Source organism: Globicephala melas, chromosome 14 (assembly GCF_963455315.2).
Source record: "Globicephala melas chromosome 14, mGloMel1.2, whole genome shotgun sequence".
NCBI classification, from domain to species: domain Eukaryota; kingdom Metazoa; phylum Chordata; class Mammalia; order Artiodactyla; family Delphinidae; genus Globicephala; species Globicephala melas.
This window is the reverse complement of record NC_083327.1, coordinates 66,128,289-66,148,274: the sequence shown is the minus strand read 5'-3', so window position 1 is coordinate 66,148,274 and position 19,986 is coordinate 66,128,289. Positions and strand designations below refer to the sequence as shown.

The 19,986-nt window shown below is 34.5% G+C and overlaps 1 pseudogene; it reads left to right on the top strand.

Annotated features, from left to right (window-relative positions):
• The first annotated feature begins 4,402 nt into the window (after window positions 1-4,402).
• LOC115851541 (small ribosomal subunit protein eS1-like) lies at window positions 4,403-5,216 on the top strand (annotated as a pseudogene).
• Window positions 5,217-19,986: the final 14,770 nt, after the last annotated feature.

The following is a 19,986-nucleotide window of genomic DNA, read 5'->3' as shown; positions in this document are numbered from 1 at the left end:
TTTTGTTATACAAAATGAGGTTGCACTGTCATTAGGAGGAAAACAGTATCATAGCACTTGCTACTGTGTTTATTCCGCTATAATCACAACTACTAGAGAAAAATCAACTACTTTTAGGCAAGAAAAATACTATGCTTGAAAATAAATTTGTATACAAATTCTGAGTTAAATATTATGTTTCAGTGAGATTAGCAAGCACCAAATAGCAACAATGAAGAAAAAGCCACTGAAATTCTTAAGAGCAAATAATCTGCCATTCTCTGCTTCTGTATCTGAATCTTATCTGCTCAAGCTATCAGGAAGAAGCTGTCAATCATCTCTATTGCTGAAATGAAGGAGTAGATGGTACAGTTTAATTTCATTATGGAAATTGATTTGCATCCTTTATATTTCTTGATTGAAATCTTTCCAGGTAATGGCATTGAAGAAGACTCATAAAACTGCCATGACTGGGGTAATAACTATTATTATGATCAAATTTAATAAAAAAAAACTTTCCTACAATATGGGAACTATGAATAATTCATATAAACTGTTGCTTAAAATGTGATAGAGAGGAACAGACTTGTAGAAAAAATCTTAATGTATCCAGACAGGGATGATAATTGGTTTTTGCAAATAATGAATACTTCATGTACAAACGACTAACAAGGCTAGAAGAGAGGACTCCACACAGAGGAAATAATTCCATGTATCTGATTTTTGCAAGATAAGAAGGATGGATTTTTTTAAAAGAACTGTCACAAAAAGCATATTCTAAAAATTATATTTTAGAACATCACAATGCTTCTTTTAAATAAGCAATGACTTGAGGAATATTTAAGATAAGTCTGTTTTCATATGTTTGTGAATGATCTGTGCAAAAATGAACATTGATCCCAGTGCTCAAATTTAGCATTTTCCTGTATATTATTATTTAACAGTCACAGTGGCCTAGAAATCCAAGTTAACCCTAAAGAATTTGCATAAAATCAATATCAAAACAATATTTGTTTCAAAAAAGAAGTTTAAAAATGGTTGTTTGTACTTACTTGATATATAGAATTTTTACATGCATAAGTATATCTCTAGCTATAATTAATTTTTTTATTTGAGTTTTGTTTCAGTTTACTTTTATTTCTTTTAACTCTGTTAATTTCTCTGCTTCCTGCTTTTATTGGCTACCATCTGGTGGAAAAAATTGTAATAGCAGAGCAAGTTTAAAAGATATGTAATAAGACAAAGGTTTTAATTGTAAATATGATTGCCACATAATACTGCTGACATGGGTAGCAAGCTTGATAATACAATTTTGTTCTTATTATACTCAGTTCCATTATGATTATTACTATTCAACTCTTAAATAATTTGGAAATTTATATTTTATGGTTTATGTATAAGATAACTATCATATTTTAATGAGTTCTATGAAGGTAGGGAACAATTTGTTGTGATTATTGCAGTGTAACCAGTAAGTCCTTGTTGCCCTTGACAGACTTATTTTACATGTATTATTTCAGCATAATTATTATTAGTGCCCACTTTCACTCTCAAACTATATTGCTTTAGAAAATAAAATACATCATTATTCTGTTTATAACCAGCAATTAGCATGGTACCTGTGGATACACTGTGCATTAAATATTTTTAATTTTTTCAGTATTTAAGGGTTTTTTTCTACTTATGTTAGATAACTTAGGCATGGATTCTCTTATTTTAGAATTTCTTCATGAAGACAACATTAAGAATTTAAACATTCAATTTTGAATAAAAAATGTAGTAGTTGACTTCATGTCTTATTATTTTGGAAGTATATTGCATAGACTATAGCTTATAAAACCTACAAGTTTTTCTTAAGCAGTTAATAATACAATGTGGAATACAAACATGTGTTCTTTGTTGATTACCTCATGATGTCTCAATAGTCATCTTCCTGCACTTGTTAGTAAATGTGCTGAGAGAATGATTTGACAGATACAATGCATTGTGAAATACATCTTACCAGTTGAAGGAAAAAAATGATATAGTTACATTCACATGTATGCAGATAAGCTGTGTATATCACCTGGCAGAATAATTATATTGTCATTTTATTAACTAATACATTCTCACTATTTTGCACAGAGCATTCCTAAAGATTAATCTCTTAAAGGGTTTATAAATCTCCAAATTCATTTTTATTTATACTCTTTAAGTTATAAATTTTAATCTTTAAAAATTCTAAATATGTTATTATTTCTATGTAATTTTTTTGTTAACATATTTTAATGACCCCAAAAATCACATAGTCAACCTTCTTGATTAAAAGCAGCAGAGGTTATATTCTAATCTGATGCATGCTTATTCCTTTATAAGTTACAGTAATTATCTTCAAAATACTTTAATGTGACAACAGAAATTAACACAGTATTAAAATTTGTTGCAGCTAGTTGAATTAACTATATACCTAAGTCATAAATTTGTTGTTCAAACTGGGTTAATCATTTTCCATTTCTCTTTAAGTAATTTGTTACCCTGGCTATTAAAAAAGAAATGTTACGAGACAACTGGAGAAATCAGAAAACTCATTGGATAGCTGATGATAATAAGGAACTTTTTATGATAGTTGATGATATTATAATCATGTTTTTGAAAGATTGCTTATTTTTAGAGGTACATATAAAATATATAAGGAAGAATGAAATAATCTCTTGGTTTAGCTCCTTAAACAATGTGAAATGGGGTTAACTAGTGGGGATAAAGATAAAATAAAATTGGTCATAAGTTTTTATTATTGAAATTGAATGATGGGTACAGGGTTACACTACTATTCTCTCTCTCTCTCTATGTATGTATATATATATATATATACATATATATGTATGTATATTCATATTTGTATATATAAAATTATATATTTGTCTTTCATGGATATTCTTAATGTACTCATACTTATTTTAGCTTTTCTCCTGAATGATAAATGATTTTCTTTCATGTAACATATCTTAGGCTTACAGTAGGCTTAGTAATATTCTGTGTTGAGATAAGGATGCTTCTTTCTTTGAGTTATAATATTTTTATGTTTCAGTGTTATTTATTCAAACACATGAAAAGAAGGAATTTATAAAGTACATTGTGTGTAAAATAATGACTTATATAATTTTGTTCTAATGGTTTATGGATGAAACCTTTGAATGACAAAATATTTCCTTTACTGGATCATGTATATGTGCCCAGAAAACTCTGCTTAGTTGTTTCAAGTATTACCTCTAAAATGTATCCTGTATCTATTCATTTCAATATTGTATATACTGTTTTGGTTCAAGTTTAAAAAGAAATGATGAATTAGATAAAATATAGAGTGATAATGAAAGTTGTGGTAAACATGGTTTTGATTAGGCTCACTTTTAAACTTTAGCAGTTTAATCATTTATGCATAAAGTGTGTGTTGCATTAAACATCCTTGCTATAATCAGTTTCTATGACAACTAAGAAGCTGGCAGATTATATTGATTCATGCAGGATGCTTTCCAAGTTGTAACCAATTTATTAGATGTAATTATTGTATTAGAATGACTGGCAATGATAACTCTAATATAAGTGATAACATTTCACTGTTTAAATTATTCTTACACTTCATGGGATACTTACATGCTTAAAAAATCCTTATGCTAATAATTGGAGAAGGCAAAATTGAAGAGCGGCTTAAAGTACATATTAAGCTAATGAAACTAGAAAAAATATAACAATTATGATTTAAGTGTAAAGAACCAGATTAGTTTTTATTTGATATTAGGAGGGTGGAAATAAATATTTACCCACGAATCTATATTGAAAAATCATCTCAGAACCTTTCAAATGACGTTAAATCTTAAAATCAATAAGCCGTGTGTCTTATTTCAGGCTGCTATAGCAAAATACCACATACATTATTTGTCATAGTTTTAGAGGCTGGAAGTCTGAGATTAGGACCCCAGCACGGTTGGCTGAAGACCTTCTTCCGGATCAGAAGGGGTGAGCTATCTCTGTGGCGTCTTTTTTATAAGAGGACTAACCCCATTCGCAAGGGCTATTCCTTTATGACCTCAGCAATTCATAAAGGCCTTACCTCCTACTACCATCACATTGTGTACTAAGAGTTCAACATACAAATTTCAAGGGGGACACAGACATTCAGGCCACAGCAACATGTTACCATAATCTTTATCATTTCCTCAAAACAAGTATCCTTTCTGTCCTAAATTGCTTTTCACTTAAAATTTTTGTTTTGGAAGTTACAAGGAAAGGATGGAATGATGGTTCTTTACCCATTGTATACGAGGGCTCTAAAAAAACTAAGTAGTTTCCTTTTTCGGAGGTTATGGATTGGGTTTGAGGAACTTTGCATTGCCTTTATAAATTGCAAAATAAAATAGTATAGATCTTTGTCTCTCAGAGCAGCACCATGGTCATTGGCAAGAACAAGCATCTTACAAAAGGCAGCAAAGAAGGAGCCAAGAAGAAAGTAATTGATCCATTTTCTAAAACATACTGGTATGATGTAAAAGCACTAATTACCTATGTTCAATGTGAGTAATGTTGAAAAAACTTTAGACTCAAAGAACCAAAATTGCATATGATTACCTCAAGGGTAGTGGGTTTTTTGTTTGTTTGTTTGTTTTGTTTTGTTTGCTGTACGCGGGCCTCTCACTGCTGTGGCCTCTCCCGTTGCGGAGCACAGGCTCCGGACACACAGGCTCAGCGGCCATGGCTCACTGGACCAGCCGCACCGCGGCATGTGGGATCCTCCCGGACCGGGGCACGACCCCGTGTCCCCTGCATCGGCAGGTGGACTCTCAACCACTGCGCCACCAGGCAAGCCCCAACAGTAGTGTTTTTGAAGTGAACCTTGCTGAGTTTCAGAATGATGAATCTGGACCTAGAAAATTCAGGCTAATTACTGAGGATAATCTGGGCAAAAACTGCCTGACCAACTTCTATGACATGAATCCTACCAGTGACAAAATGTGCTCTATGATCTAAAAATGGCAGACCATGATTGAAGTTTATATTGAGATCAAGAGTACTGATGGTTATTTAATTCATCTTGTCTCTGTTGGTTTTACTAAAAGAACATATAACAACCAGATTCATAAGACCTCTTAATCTCAGGACTACAGGTCCCCAAAATCCGGAAGAAGATTATGGAAATCATGACCCAAAAGTTGTAGACAAATGACTTGAAAGAAGTCATTCCCTACAGGGAATGTGGTTACTAACAGGCCGCAGACTGGTACCAGTCCGCAGCGGGGGGGTTGATGACCTCTGCTTTAGTTTGTGCTCTTTCCCATACAATTTAGAATCAGCTTGTGAAGAAATTCCTCCTGACCTATGAGAGTTTTTCCTATATTGACCCCTAAAAATTCTACAGCTTTTCCTTTTACATTTTTAAACTATCTCTAATTTTTTATATATGGTGTGAAAGTAAATTAAATTTGTTTTCTTGCAGTTCAAATGTGTGTGTATGTGTGCCCATGTGCTTTGTGTGTGTGCATACATATTTTGGGGGCTTCTTTATGTTCTAATTGTCAATAAGGCTATGCTATTCTTTAGGTCAGTGGTCCCCAACTGTTTGGCACCAGGGACCAGTTTCGTGGAAGACAGTTTTTCCACGGTCAGGGGAGGGGGCAGGGGAATGGTTCAGGCGGTAACGCGAGCAATGAGGAGCAATGGGGAGCAGCCTGGGGGTTGGGGACCCCTGCTTTAGGTTGTGCTCTTTCCCGTACAATTTAGAATCAGGTTGTCAATTTCCATAAAATATCTTTTGAAATTTGCATTAGAATTGCATTTATTCCATAGCCCTATTTACATCTTTATGATCCATCTCTACATTTATTTAGTTATTTTAAAATCTTTCAGTATAATGCTATAAACCTTTTACTGAAAGTTCTGTAACAACTTTTGTTGGATTTATTCCTGATCATTTTATAGTTTAAATCCTATTAATGGTACATAACTGTGAAATTATATTTTATGTTGTTGCTCTTTGTAAAAATGTAATTGATTTTCATAGAGTGTGATATCTGCAATCTTAATAAACTTACTGAATTTTATGTTAGCTGTAGTTTCTTTAGAGTTTTCTAGGTAGACATTTATATGCTCCATAAATAACTTAATAGTGGTGATAGTGAGCTACTTTGCTTTGTTCTTGATCTTGAAGGAAATCATTATAACATTTTATCATTGTATAATATCTGATGTAATTTGTTGGTGAATATCTTTTAATGTTTTAAGAAAATGTCCTTCTGTTCATAGTTAGCTAAGAATTTTTCCATGAGCTTATGTTGTACTTCTTGGAATACTGATTTTTCTGCCTCTATTGAAATGAATATATGATATTTTCCTTCAATAAGGTGAATTATTTTAACTGTTTCTAATACTTAGTCAATCTTACATTCCTGGGGTAAACGCCCCTTGATGATGGTAAATTATATTTTTTATATATTCCTGGGTTTGGTTAATAAATATTTGTTTAGGTTTTGTATCCTTGTTTATGAGTAAGATGGGGCTAGTAATTTTTTTCTCATACTGACCTAGCAGATTTTAGTACTAATGTTATATTGACCTTACAAAATTAGCTGATGACTATTTCCTTTCTTTTATTGTCTGGAAAAAAAATAGTGGAATTATTTTTTCCTTTAGGGTTTAATAAAGTTTGCACATAGAACCATCTAAGATTACTGTTGATCCGTATCAGAAGATTTTAAAACATTTATTTATTTTTGTATGTTGTTAAAGGGCTACTCAGGGTTTTTTTTCCTTCTAGATTCGACTTTTAGAAATTCTGTTATTTCATAGAAGTCATTTAATATCAGTGTTAAATAATTTGCCCACAGTGTTCATAGCCTCTAATAATTTGTAATAACTATAGTATTAGTAATTATTGTTTTTTAAATTCTAATATTGTTATTGTGCCACCTGTTACATTTTCTTAATTTTTCAGAGTTTTCTCAATATTATCAGTTTTCTTTCCAAGGAACAACTTTTGAGTTTGTTGATCCTACTTATTGTATCTCTGGTTTCTGTTTTATTCATTTTAAAATTCTTCTCAAGTATTTTCTTCCTTTTCTGCAGATTCAGGTCCTTTCTCATTTTTCTATCTAGGTTGCAGAATTTTTGTTGATGATTTGCAGAAGTTCCTTTTATATCCTAAATATTCCCTTTCTGACTTGGACCAAACAATAATGTTTTCACAGTCTTCCATGTATGTTAATTTTGATTTTGGTGTCCTTAATTGAAGAGAAGTTGTTAATTTTGATGTATCACACTAACCATTTTTGTTTTGTTTTATAGTTTGTCTTTTGAAATTTTGTGTGATATTTCTTAGCTATTACCCTTGCTCCTTTGTCACAAATACAGGCTTCTTCATTTACTTCTATAACTTTTCAAATTTTATTTTGGCATGTTTCCTTTAATCTCTCTGGAACTCCTTTGTCTGTAGGTTTAGTTAAAGAACGAGTTTTTACGTTTCCCCATATTTTAAGCCACTTAACGTCAATGTCTTTGGACAATATTTCATTTCACCATTCATTTATGCTGCCAGGTTTATCCTATATTAAATCTCTGCTATATGTGAGTCCATCTGTAGCATCTCTAGCTCCAATAGCTTGTTCTTCTCTTATAGGAAAACAAGGATTTTTATTTCCATGAGTGTGCACTCTGCCTTACTGTTTGATAGGGTTAATCAGTATTTTTACTTTCCAGCTTTAGGTTTACTTAGTTATTTGTATATTCTTACGTATAATTTTTAATGTATCAAATTTATTTAGAAGTCCAAATGTCTTAAAACACATTTTAAAATATTTGATATTTAACTCAAATATATGTAATTTATATATATAAAATGAATAGCTGGATCATTTCTGGGTTTGCTGCTATTGTCTCTTTGTTTTCTTGATTATTAATTATATGTATTACTTTTTGTATATTTATAAATTGAAAGTTTATAAATATTTGTGGTATATGCTAGGCATTTTGTCAAAAAATAGGATTTCACATATACATATTTTCTCTCACTGTACATATTTTTCTCTTTTTTACACTGTCAGACAACTAAGGTAAGGGAATTATTTATCCTCTCAATCCATTCAGAAATTTATCTTGGTCAGGGCTGGACTGCAGCTTTGGGAAGACTGAGTCGTCTTTTGTTTCACTTTTATTTGCAGGTGTGCTTTCTAAATTTTCTAAATTATTGGATTGTGAGCCTCATAGTGTTCTGTCTCTTCAGCTCTGAACATTTGCAAGAGTTTAGAGATTTCTTGCCCAGCTCTTCAGCTACCTGTCCCGTACAGCATCATAAACAGGCAGATGCCTAAGGTAGAGGACAGTATACTGTGCTTAAGGCTATCTCTTTCTTTACCAGGTCTTTGTTTCCTAAACCAGTCAATACTACGGGAGATTTTCTTCTGTCTTTTAGAAATTTTCAAATTAATTCTTCAGGCTCTCACACTGTTCACAGAATAGCCAGATAGCAGAATAGCCGATAACCTATCACACAGTTATCTCATGGGGAAGCATAGTCAGGTGGTTGCAGACCTTCAGGTTATAATGTGTTACTCCATCTGTGCACAGCTGCTAAAAAATAGTTGGTTTCTCTTTCCCAAGCACTCTTACCCCAGTCTTCAGCTAGTATCCAGGATCTGCAAATGCCCCCAGGAGTGAAATGTTTGGAGATAATTTGACCTAAGTGATGAACACACAAATGGACAATGGCAAGACCGTATATGAGAGCAGACATGTGACCCACACACTCTGTAGCAAACAGTCAAGAAAGGCAAATCAAAGTCTCTGCAGCAATCAGAACAGTCAGGACTTGGACAGTGACTATGGGCTTGCCTAATTTTTGCCCTCACTTACAACTCAGAGCCAACTGGAGAAAGCCAAATATGCTCCCCGAAACAATCATGTAAAATGCCCCACTTGTAGTTAAGCTACCTCCAGCTTCCCCATGCTAACAGCCTCCGATGGAAGCAAACCTAAGCCTTCTCTTTTTTCCACCATAAACCTTTTCTACTACACTGCCTGCCTTTGAGTCTCTGCCAGCTGCTATGATGGTAGCTGTGACTTGCTTCCTATAGCAAGCTCTGAATAAATAACCTCTGTTCTCACTTGGTTTGCCTTTGTTTATTTCCACATAATTCATCTCAGAAGGGTTCGTCTCTCCCTGGAATTTTAGATTATCTAAATAGTTCATGATATTAATTTATGAGGTTTTGTTTTTAATTTATCTGATTTTTTTTCTGGTTTTGGCAGCAGACGCAGTGATATGTCATGAACTCCTGCATTTTTGCTAGGAAAAGAGGTCTAGATCAAATGTTCTTTAAAGAATCCTCAAAGTCTGGGACAGTTCAGGTGTTTAACTACATAAAGCCCAGCTACCATCTCACGATGAAAAATTCTCTCACAGACACAGAATGCTGTCCATGCTTCACACCTCCAATTCCTTAACCTCAAAGTGTCCTGGGAATTATAATTGAATGGTTTAGAGCAAGGGTTGGCAAATAAGGCCCTTAGGGTAAATCTAGTTAGCTATCTGCTTTTGTAAATAGAGCGTTACAGGAAGATAACCACACTTCTTTGTTTATACATTGTCTATAGACTTTGCTTAAGTGCTACAATGGCAGAGTTGAATAGTTGTGACCAAGAGTGTATGGCCCATAAAGGCTAAAATACTTACAGTCTGGCGCTTTACAGGAAAAGTTTGATAACTCCTAGTTTAGTGTATGTTTTTCAAATGTTGTGTTTTTTCAGCTTTACAGTTTTTACTGGATTCTTTCTCATAGTTTTAATCTCTCTCCTCATTGAGTTTATGCTTTTCTTTAAACACTTGAACATACAACAGCTCTTTTAAAGTTTTTGACTACTAATTACATCATATCTGTCATTTCTGCTTCTCTTTATGTTGACTAAGGTTTCTCCTGGTCATGAATCACATTTTCGTGCCTCTGTAAGTACGGTGATTTTTAATTGGTATTGTGAGAGTTATACTGATGAAAGTCTGCGTTTTGTTGTCTTTCTTTGATGTGTGTAAGTATTTGGGTTAGTGACCAGTTAACCAAGCTTTGTTAGAGCACAGCTAGATTAGTTATAAATGTAGTTTAATTTTAATAAGAGTAGTTTAATTATGAGATCAGTTAGAGCATATCTGAATTAACTGTAAGAAGTGGTTTAATGCTAAAATGTGGAATTTCTGGGGTCTCTACTGAATGCTCTTGATATTTAACTATGTCTCTCTACTATGCCTGTTTAGAATTTGATATCTAACAGCCAGCCCTGTTCAGTTCATGGCTAGTGCCTTTTGTAGTTGTTTTCTATCTAGTAGTTATTCTTTGATCAGCTTCATAGAGTCTCACTCTATCCATGTGCAGTTTAGTATTCAAAAAAGATTCAAAGGAATAGTGTGCAAATTTATGGAACTCTTCATCTATGTAGCTTCCTCTTATCTTATGCTCTACCTCAAATTTAAAGCTATTGTAGCCGTCCTGAAACCTGATCAACTCAGTAATAATTGCTGTGCTCTGCTTTAGTTATTGCTTCTTGTACTGCAGTCTGGAAAGTGTCTCCAGGCAGAAAGCCAGGGTGATTGTAGGGCTCACCGAGTTTGTTTTCCTTCTCTCAGTCCTATGCTGAAAATAGTTATTTAATATATTTTGGATAGTAATTTAATTATTTACAATAGAATGGGTAGTTTGTTACCACTAACAACACCATGGCTGGTTGAGTATTGATCTACTAGTCCTATTAGAAAAGCAACACAATTAAATGATAAATTTAACAGGAATGCAAGGTTTTATGGGCTGAATTTTGTCCCCCAAGAGTTCATATGTTGAGTTCCTAAGCCCCAGTATTCAGAACATGACTATGTTTGGAGACTGGGTCTTTCAAGGGGTAATTAAGTTAAAATGAGGTCGTTAGTGTGGGCTTTAATCTGATACTGATGTCCTTATAAGAAGAGGAAATTAGGACACAGACACACCCAGAAGGAAGATCATGTGAAGATATGGGGAGAAGATGGCCATCTACAAACAAAGGACAGAGGCCTCAGAAGGAATAAACCCTGCCAACAGCTTGATCTCAGATTACTAGCTTCCAGAATTGTAAGTTTCTATTTAAGTCACCCAGTCTGTGGTACTTTGTTATGGCAGCCCTAGAAAACTGGTACACAGGGTTTACTTTAATTAACGTTAATAGTTGGTAAGCAATAAATGGATCTGTAATCATCTGCATGAAAGTAAAGGGGTGATATAAAAATATTTAACTACCAGTAAGGCATAATCAGTACCAGTAAATCAGAATGATGCCAGCTATATCTGCATTTACTGGTTGAATATAAGTCCTGAATAAAGTGAATGGGATAAAAAATTTGTAAAGCAAATATTCTATATTCAAATGGCAAATAATATATGTTGTTATATGAGCAAGTGTATTAATTGATGGTCTTCAAGTTATCTATAAACTCATTGAAAGTGTGAGCAATGTTATGGAAATTATTGTTCTTGTTTATTTTTTTCTGGAGATGTTTTTGTAGCATTCAGTATGTGCTGGTCAACATCTTGAGACCAGTAACTTAAGGAGAATCACTAATCTATGATTAGGTACAGTAATATGCTGTAAGTTATACTAGTATTTAATAACATAAACTTTATGAGTGTATACAACATTTTAAAGATATCTTCATATATTAAAAAATGTTATTGCTCTTTAAAAATAATAAAGCATGATATTTGTAGTAATAACATGTGACTTCTAAACCATTTGATTGATTTCTGAAATATGCTTTTAAAATGTCAACCTATCAAAAAACATCTGTTGAAAGCTACTGTGTTCTCAGTATTTAGCTATATAAAACAGTTACTCATCAGGGTAATAGTATACTGGGTCTAATAATCTAGTGGACCTACATACTGAGCACTATTCTTGGCCCAGAGAAGAGGGCTAAACCTAGGAAAAGAAAGTTTTGGGCCATGGTCATAATGTGGTAAGGTAAATGGTATTAAAAGAAACAAATAAACTGAAAGGCCTAAGAGAAGAGACTGACAATTATGAGATGAAGTGTAAACCACAAGCCTTTCTGGAATTGCAAGATGTTAATATGCTGGGCTGCCTTCACAAAATATCACAAATTGGGTGAAATAAGCAAAAGGGATTTATTGCTTCACAGTTCTGGAGGCGAGAAATCTGAAAGCAAGGTGTCAACAGGGTTAGTTCCTTCTCAGGGTTGTGAGGGAAGGATCTGTTCCAGGCCTTTTTCATTGGCTTATAGATGACTGGTCTCTTCCTTGTGTTTTTGTTTTTTTTTTAAAAACATCTTTATTAGAGTATAATTGCTTTACATTGTTGTGTTGGTTTCTGCTGTATAACAAAGTGAATCATCAGCTATACACATACTTATACCCCCATATCCCCTCCCTCTTGCATCTCCTGCCCACTCTCCCTATCCCACACCTCTAGGTGGTCACAAAGCACCGAGCTGATCTCCCTGTGCTATGCAGCTGCTTCCCACTAGCTATCTGTTTTATATTTGGTAGTATATATATGTCCATGACATTCTCTCATTTTGTCCCAGCTTACCCTTCCCACTCCCCATGTCCTTAAGTCCATTCTCTACATCTTCATCTTTATTCCTGTCTTGCCCCTAGGTTCTTCAGAACCATTTTTTTTTTTTTAGATTCTATATATATGTGTTAGCATACAGTATTTGTTTTTCTCTTTCTGACTTACTTCACTCTTTATGACAGACTCTATGTCCATCCACCTCACTACAGTTAACTCAATTTCGTTTCTTTTTATGGCTGAGTAATATTCCATTGTATATATGTGCCACATCTTCTTTATCCATCTGTCGATGGAGACTTAGCTTGCTTCCATGTCCTGGCTATTGTAAATAGTGCTGCAAAGAACATTGTGGTACATGGCTCTTTTTGAGTCATGGTTTTCTCAGGGTGTATGCCCAGTAGTGGGATTGCTGGGGCATATGGTAGTTCTATTTCTAGTTTTTTAAGGAACCTCCATACTGTGCTCCAGTTTACACTCCCAGCAACAGTGTAGGAGGGTTCCCTTTTCTCCACACCCTCTCCAGCATTTACTGTTCGTAGATTTTTTGATGATGGCCTTTTTGACGAGTGTGAGGTGATAACACATTGTAGTTTTGATTTGCATTTCTCTAATGATTAGTGATGTTGAGCATCCTCTCATGTGTCTGTTGGCAATCTTTTTATCTTCTTTGGGGAAATGTCTATTAAGGTCTTCTGCCCATTTTTGGATTGGGTTGTTTGTTTTTTTGATATTGAGCTGCATGAGCTGCTTATATATTTTGGTGATTAATCCTTTGTCAGTTGCTTCATTTGCAAATATTTTCTCCCATTCTGAGGGTTCTCTTTACGTCTTGTTTATGGTTTCCTTTGCTGTGCAAAAGCTTTTAAATTTCATTAGGTCCCATTTGTGTATTTTTGTTTTTATTTCCATTTCTCTAGGAGGTAGCTAAAAAAGGATCTTGCTGTGATTTATGTCATAGAGTGTTCTGCCTATGTTTTCCTCTAAGAGTTTGATAGTGTCTGGCCTTACATTTAGGTCTTTAATCCATTTTGAGTTTATTTTTGTGTATGGTGTTAGGGAGTGTTCTAATTCCATTCTTTTACATGTAACTGTCCAGTTTTCCCAGCACCACTTATTGAAAAAGCTGTCTTTTCTCCATTGTATATTCTTGCCTCCTTTATCAAAGATAAGGTGACCATATGTGCATGGGTTTATCTCTGGGCTTTCTATTCTGGTCTCATTAATCTATATTTCTGGTTTTGTGCCAGTATCATACTGTCTTGATTACTGTAGTTTTATAGTATAGTCTGAAGTCAGGGAGCCTGCTTCCTCCAGCTCTGTTTTTCTTTCTCAAGATTGCTTTGACTATTCAGGGTCTTTTGTGTTTCCATACAAATTGTGAAATTTTTTGTCCTAGTTCTGTTAAAAATGTCATTGGTAGTTTGATAGGGATTGCATTGAATCTGTAGTTTGCTTTGGTTAGCATAGTCATTTTCACAATGTTGATTCTTCCAATCCAAGAACATGGTATATTTCTCCATCTGTTTGTATCATCTTTAATTTGTTTCATCATTCCTCATGTTTTTTCATATTCTCTGTATGAATATGAGAGAGAGCTCCAAATTTTCCGTTTTTTTGACACCAGTCATATTGGATTAGAGTCAACCCTAATACCTCATTTTGAATTGATTACCTAATTAAAGACTATATCCTCAAATAAGGTTACTGAGGTTCTGAGGGCCAGGACTTCAAAATTTGAATTTTGGGGGATTATAATTCAACTCATAACACAAGACAATTGAACAAATGACACAGTGGCCAATAATTCCTCTTTTGCAGTGATCCAGCTGTCTATTTGAAGTCCATTTCCAGTTAGATTTAGGACAGGAAGTGAATTAGGTTGGTTTGCATATAAACACGAAATAGCAGTGGTTTCAAAAAGCTAGCAGTACAGTTTTCTCCCAAGGGAAGGAAGACCACATCTAGACCAGAGTCTTCACGAATATTAGGGATCCAGCTTCATCCTACTATTGTATGAAACCTTCTGGACATCCATTATCAAGGCCACTTCATATTCTAAGAGATCTGCTAGAGCTCTAAAAATCATCACTGTATTCTCAGGCTGTTTCCCAGGTAGTCAGGTCTCATTAAACAACTTTCTTGGAAATCCTAAAAACACTTCTACTTACATCTCATTTACCAGAATTTAAGCAAATGGATTGCTGTAGCTGAAAAATGTAGTATTATAGTTGGTTATATCACTTTTGTAAATAAAATTTTTAGTTTTTAAGTGAAAATGGGAAAATGGATATCATTTAGCTACTATAAGCCTCTGCATCATTTGTCAAGGATGATGACAGATATTGCAGAATGGAAAACTAACGCCCTGCAAACAGACTAAGGGTCAAATAAGAGAAGTTATTTTATTTAGAAAAACTAGAGAATTTCCCAGGTTCTTTAGAGAATTGCTCTTAGAGAGGGGAGAGTGGTAATCAATGGTGAGGGGAAGAGTTGCATTACCATTTACCCGTTTACCATTGTGAAAAAACACATTTCTAAGCTTACTTCTCTATGGGAACTCTGGGTATGATTAGAACAATTCCGTTCCTACACTCTGATAGTCAGCAAGATAAGAATAGCTAGGTCTGCAAAACAATGTACAAATCCATATTAGCTATGATGTTGCTGTCAGGGCATGAATTAACAATAAGGGCTGTAGGCCATGCTCAATATAATACAGGCTCTGATGTGTTCAATTAGATTTCTATATAGACAGACCAATAAAAATTATGTTATTACAAGCTACCAGTTATTAAGTCTACCAAGCACTGTGCTAATTATCAATTATCTAATTATTACTTTAATTAACTCTTTATGACACAGGTTACATTCCAATTTATCAAGAAGGACATTGAGGCTTAGAGAAATTATTTAATTTTAATGGTAACACAGTTGCTTAGTGGCAGGTTTGGGATTCATAGCCACATCTATCTTATGTTAAAGCCTTTATGATAAGATGAACTCTATATGAAAGTAGGCAGTAAAATACATTCTTTTGAAATCAGACAATTGAGGCTAAATCAGTTTTTTTGAGAAAAACATGTCATGGTTTTCTCTCTCTTCATGACATATTAAAAAAGGCAATCAAGTAAGCTAGGAATGTGCATCCTGGAGAAAGTCTTAGGGGAAAATAAATAATCTTTAATTATATAATGGCCTATAATATTGACAAGGCAGTACTGTTTATTCTGTATGGTCTCAAGAATAGAAGTAGGGAAACAGGGCTAATGTACTTAGGCTATAATGAAGTTAGTTTTTTGTATGTTTGTTTGTTTACTGTAATTCTGAGCTGTCCCCTGATAAAATGGGTAATTTCATAAAGTGTGGGTTTCTAATGTCAGCAGAAGTGTGTAAGCAGCGTTACTTGGGATTTCTCTGTGTCGTAATAGTGAATGGGTTAGTGGAGACGCTTTTGAGCGTCCCTGTTGTGGGTTGATCTGTGTTCTCCCAAAAGATATGTGGAAGTCCTAACTCCCCTAATATGTGAATATGACCTTATTTGTAAACAGGGTCTTTGCAGATATGATCAACTTAAGATGAAGTCATACTTGATCAGTGTGGGACTTAAATCCAACGACTGGTGTTCTAATGAGGAGAAAGAGACTTAGAGACACACAGATACACAGGCAGTCATGGGGAAACGGAGGCAGAAATTGGAGTGAGGCATCTACAAGCTAAGGAATGCCAAAGATTGCCAGTAATTACCAGAAGGTAGGAAGAGTCAAGGATGATTCTTCCCTAGAACCATTGGAGGGAGTAAGGTCCTGCTGACACCTTGATTTTGGACTTGTTTCCAGAACAGCAAAGGAACAAATTTCTCTTGTTTTAAGCCAGCTAGTTTGTGGAACTTTTCATGGCAGCAGTAAGAAACAGATACAGTCCCGTTCAAACCTGAAAACCTCCAGTCTGTTCAAAGAGATTATAGGCCTCATGGAAAAGAATCCTGAAAATATTCCAAGGAGGCAGTGATCTGGGGTTAGTTTGTAACTAATGAGAAAAAAAAGTGAAGTCAAATAAGGAGAGGGAAACCATGTGAGCCCACACCCAAAGGTTAGAATAGGATGTAGTTTGTGTGTATACAGAAGGAATTAGGAGACCAGACTGACTGAGGCAGCTAGTTTGGAATATTGTGAAATAAGCCTGGGATGATTAAGTGTGGCAGACTATAGATGGTATGCAGTCCACTACAAGGGATTCAGTCTTTGATGGGTTAAGGAGACAGAATGAAGGATTAAAGCAAGGAGTATATACAGAGAAACGGGTACAGGAATAGTCTGGAATCACCTGGAAGTTTGGCTAAAGAACAGTGATGTAAGGTTAACTCTGTAAAAAATGAAGTTCTGGAAGTGGTGGTTAGAATACAAGAAAAAATAAATGTGGGCAATATTCAAGAGGGTGAAAATTACAGGAATAATTGATAAAAAGAGAGACAGATAACAGAGAGTGACAAGGAAACAGAGAAAAAGACCACTTAGAGTGCCCACGGAAGGGGGCAGGAAGGAGGGAAAGAAGGGGAACCAAAAATGGTAAACGTGTGTTTTGAATATCTGGGACAAAGGAAAATAGTGAAATGTGTGTTTAGATCTCTTGTCTCTATAAAGGGTTAGGAAGTAAATACAGGTTTTTGCAGACCATAGTCTCTATCACAAGGATTTTACTCTGTTGTTGCATGTAAATAGCAAAGATATATAATTTTCCAGCATTTTCCCCTTCAGGACCACATGATAATTTGCCATTTCTTAATACAAGTGGATTTTACAGATCCTCATTTGATATCCAGGTACCTTGAAGTAGATAGCATTGACTTTTAGAAACTGTGATTTAATGTTTCTTTTCTATGGCTTCAATTTTTTCAAATATTCCTTATCCTGAAATGAAACTTAATTTCATTTCACTGTGCTTTTATATTCTTTAGGCATGTGATAAAATAATATCTTGAGGAGTATCCAGGTATTAATGCAGTTAGAGGGAGAGTATTTCCTTCTGAGTATTTCTTCAAATGGAAGCCTAACAGTTTCCATGATAAAAAAAAAAAATCTGTACAAGTCAGAGAGATACATCTATTCTTTCCTTTCAGTAATAGGTTTGCATTTTTAACATGCCTTTCATGAACCAATGTCATTTCATTGCAGGTGATTGCTTATAAGCAAGTACTTCTGATTTTATCTAGATCATTTCTGATGCAGGGTGTTATGAAGGCTTCAATTAGGAGCGGAAATGTGCTGTTCTACTTTCACATTTCCTACAAAAATTTAAACCTAAATTCAAAACTGCCTGCCAGGTCCTTAATGTAAGAGCATCTTTGTTCATTAATATTTTTGTCAAATAATGTATCATACCTATCATGGCATGTAATTGCTATGATATGTGTACAGTATTCAGTTCTTGATATTGCTTTTATTTATATAGGGCTCTTAGAAAATTATTTTTCTCAGTTTAATAAATGCTTTTTATTTCTCAGTATGATTTAAATAAACGCTTCACTGACCTTTTATGTTTCTTTTTTAATGCTACAAAAAGGGTCATATTCCTTGGTAATTGAAAATCAAGTGAATATTAACAATCTGGTAATCAGAGAGTAATTTTATAAAACACAGCCTATAAATTATTCACCATTTGAAGTAGTGTATTTATATTTAATTTTATAAAACTGCCTTCCAGGCTAGTGACAAGACACTTAGTGGTGCTGTGAGAAAAGTGGTGTATCTAGATCTCTTATATCATTTGATATATGTTTGAGAAAACATTTGGAAACTTCATTAATTTATGTAAAATTTGTAGAGTCGCTTTAACTGGATTACTGTACACTTTAACTTGAAGTTGAATTCAAGTGCACCAGGTTGATTCTTTCTCTTGGCAAGAAATTACAATGCTAATGAAGCTGGGAGGGGGATGATCCCACTTCATTCTCTGCTGTGTGATGTGAGGATTTAAAAAGTGAAAAAGGTTTTTGAGAATTGAATGATGAATATTAATTATTTGGGATACTGTAGCATTAGAAAGTAATTAGATAAAAGTCATTATAGGGTTAAAGATTATCTATTTTCCTCAAGTTGAAAAATGGTGTATTTCAAATATTTTGCATGTTTAACTGAGAATAGAATTTTGACTTAGTATCTTTCTCTGAGGAGCTCACAGTTCTTTTTTCTTTTTATTGGAGTATAATTGTTTAACAATGTTGTGTTAGTTTCTGCTGTACAGTGAAGTGAATCAGCTGTATGTATACATATATCACCCCCCTCTTGGACCTCCCTTCCCCTCATCTAGGTCATCACAGAGCACCGAGCTGAGCTCCCTGTGCTCTACAGCCGGTTCCCACTAGCTATCTATTTTACACACAGTAGTGTATTTATGTCAAACCTAATCTCCCAATTCATCCCACCCTCCCTTTCGCCACCTGTGTCCACACGTCTGTTCTCTACGTCTGTGTTTCTATTCCTGCCCTGCAAATAGGTTCATCTGTACCATTTTTCGAAATTCCACATATATGCGTTAATATATGATATTTGTTTTTCTCTTTCTGACTTACTTCACTCTGTATGACTCTAGGTCCATCCACATCTCTACAAATGACCCAATTTCATTTCTTTTTATGGCTGAGCAATATTCCATTATATATATGTATCACATCTTCTTTATCCATTCATCTGTCGATGGACATTTAGGTTGTTTCCATGTCCTGGCTATTGTAAATAGTGCTGCAATGAACATTGGGGTACATGTGTCTGTTTGAATTATGGTTTTCTCAGGGTATATGCCCAGTAGTGGAATTGCTGGGTCATATGATAGCTCTATTTTTAGTTTTTTAAGGAACCTCCATACTGTTCTCCACAGTGGCTGTATCAATTTACATTCCCACCAACAGTGCAAGAGGGTTCCCTTTTCTCCACACCCTCTCCAGCATTTATTGTTAGTAGACTTTTTGCTGATGGCCATTCTGACCGATGTGAGGTGATACCTCACTGTAGTTTTGATTTGCATTTCTCTAATAATTAGTGATGTTGAGCGTCTTTCCATGTGCCTCTTGGCCATCTGTGTGTCTTCTTTTGTGAAATGTCTGTTTAGGTCTTCCACCCATTTTTTGATTGGGTTGTTTGTTTTCTTGATATTGAGCTCCATGAGCTGTTTGTATATTTTGGAGATTAATCCTTTGTCCATTGCTTCGTTTGCAAATATTTTCTCCCATTCTGTGGGTTGTCTTTTCATGTTGTTTATGGTTTCCTTTGCTGTGCAAAAGCTTTTAAGTTTCATTAGGTCCCATTTGTTTATTTTTGTTTTTATTTTCATTACTCTAGGAGTTGGGTCATAAAAGATCTTTGCTGTGATTTATGTCAAAGAGTGTTTTTCCTATGTTTTCTTCTGAGAGTTTTATAGTGTCTGGTCTTACATTTAAGT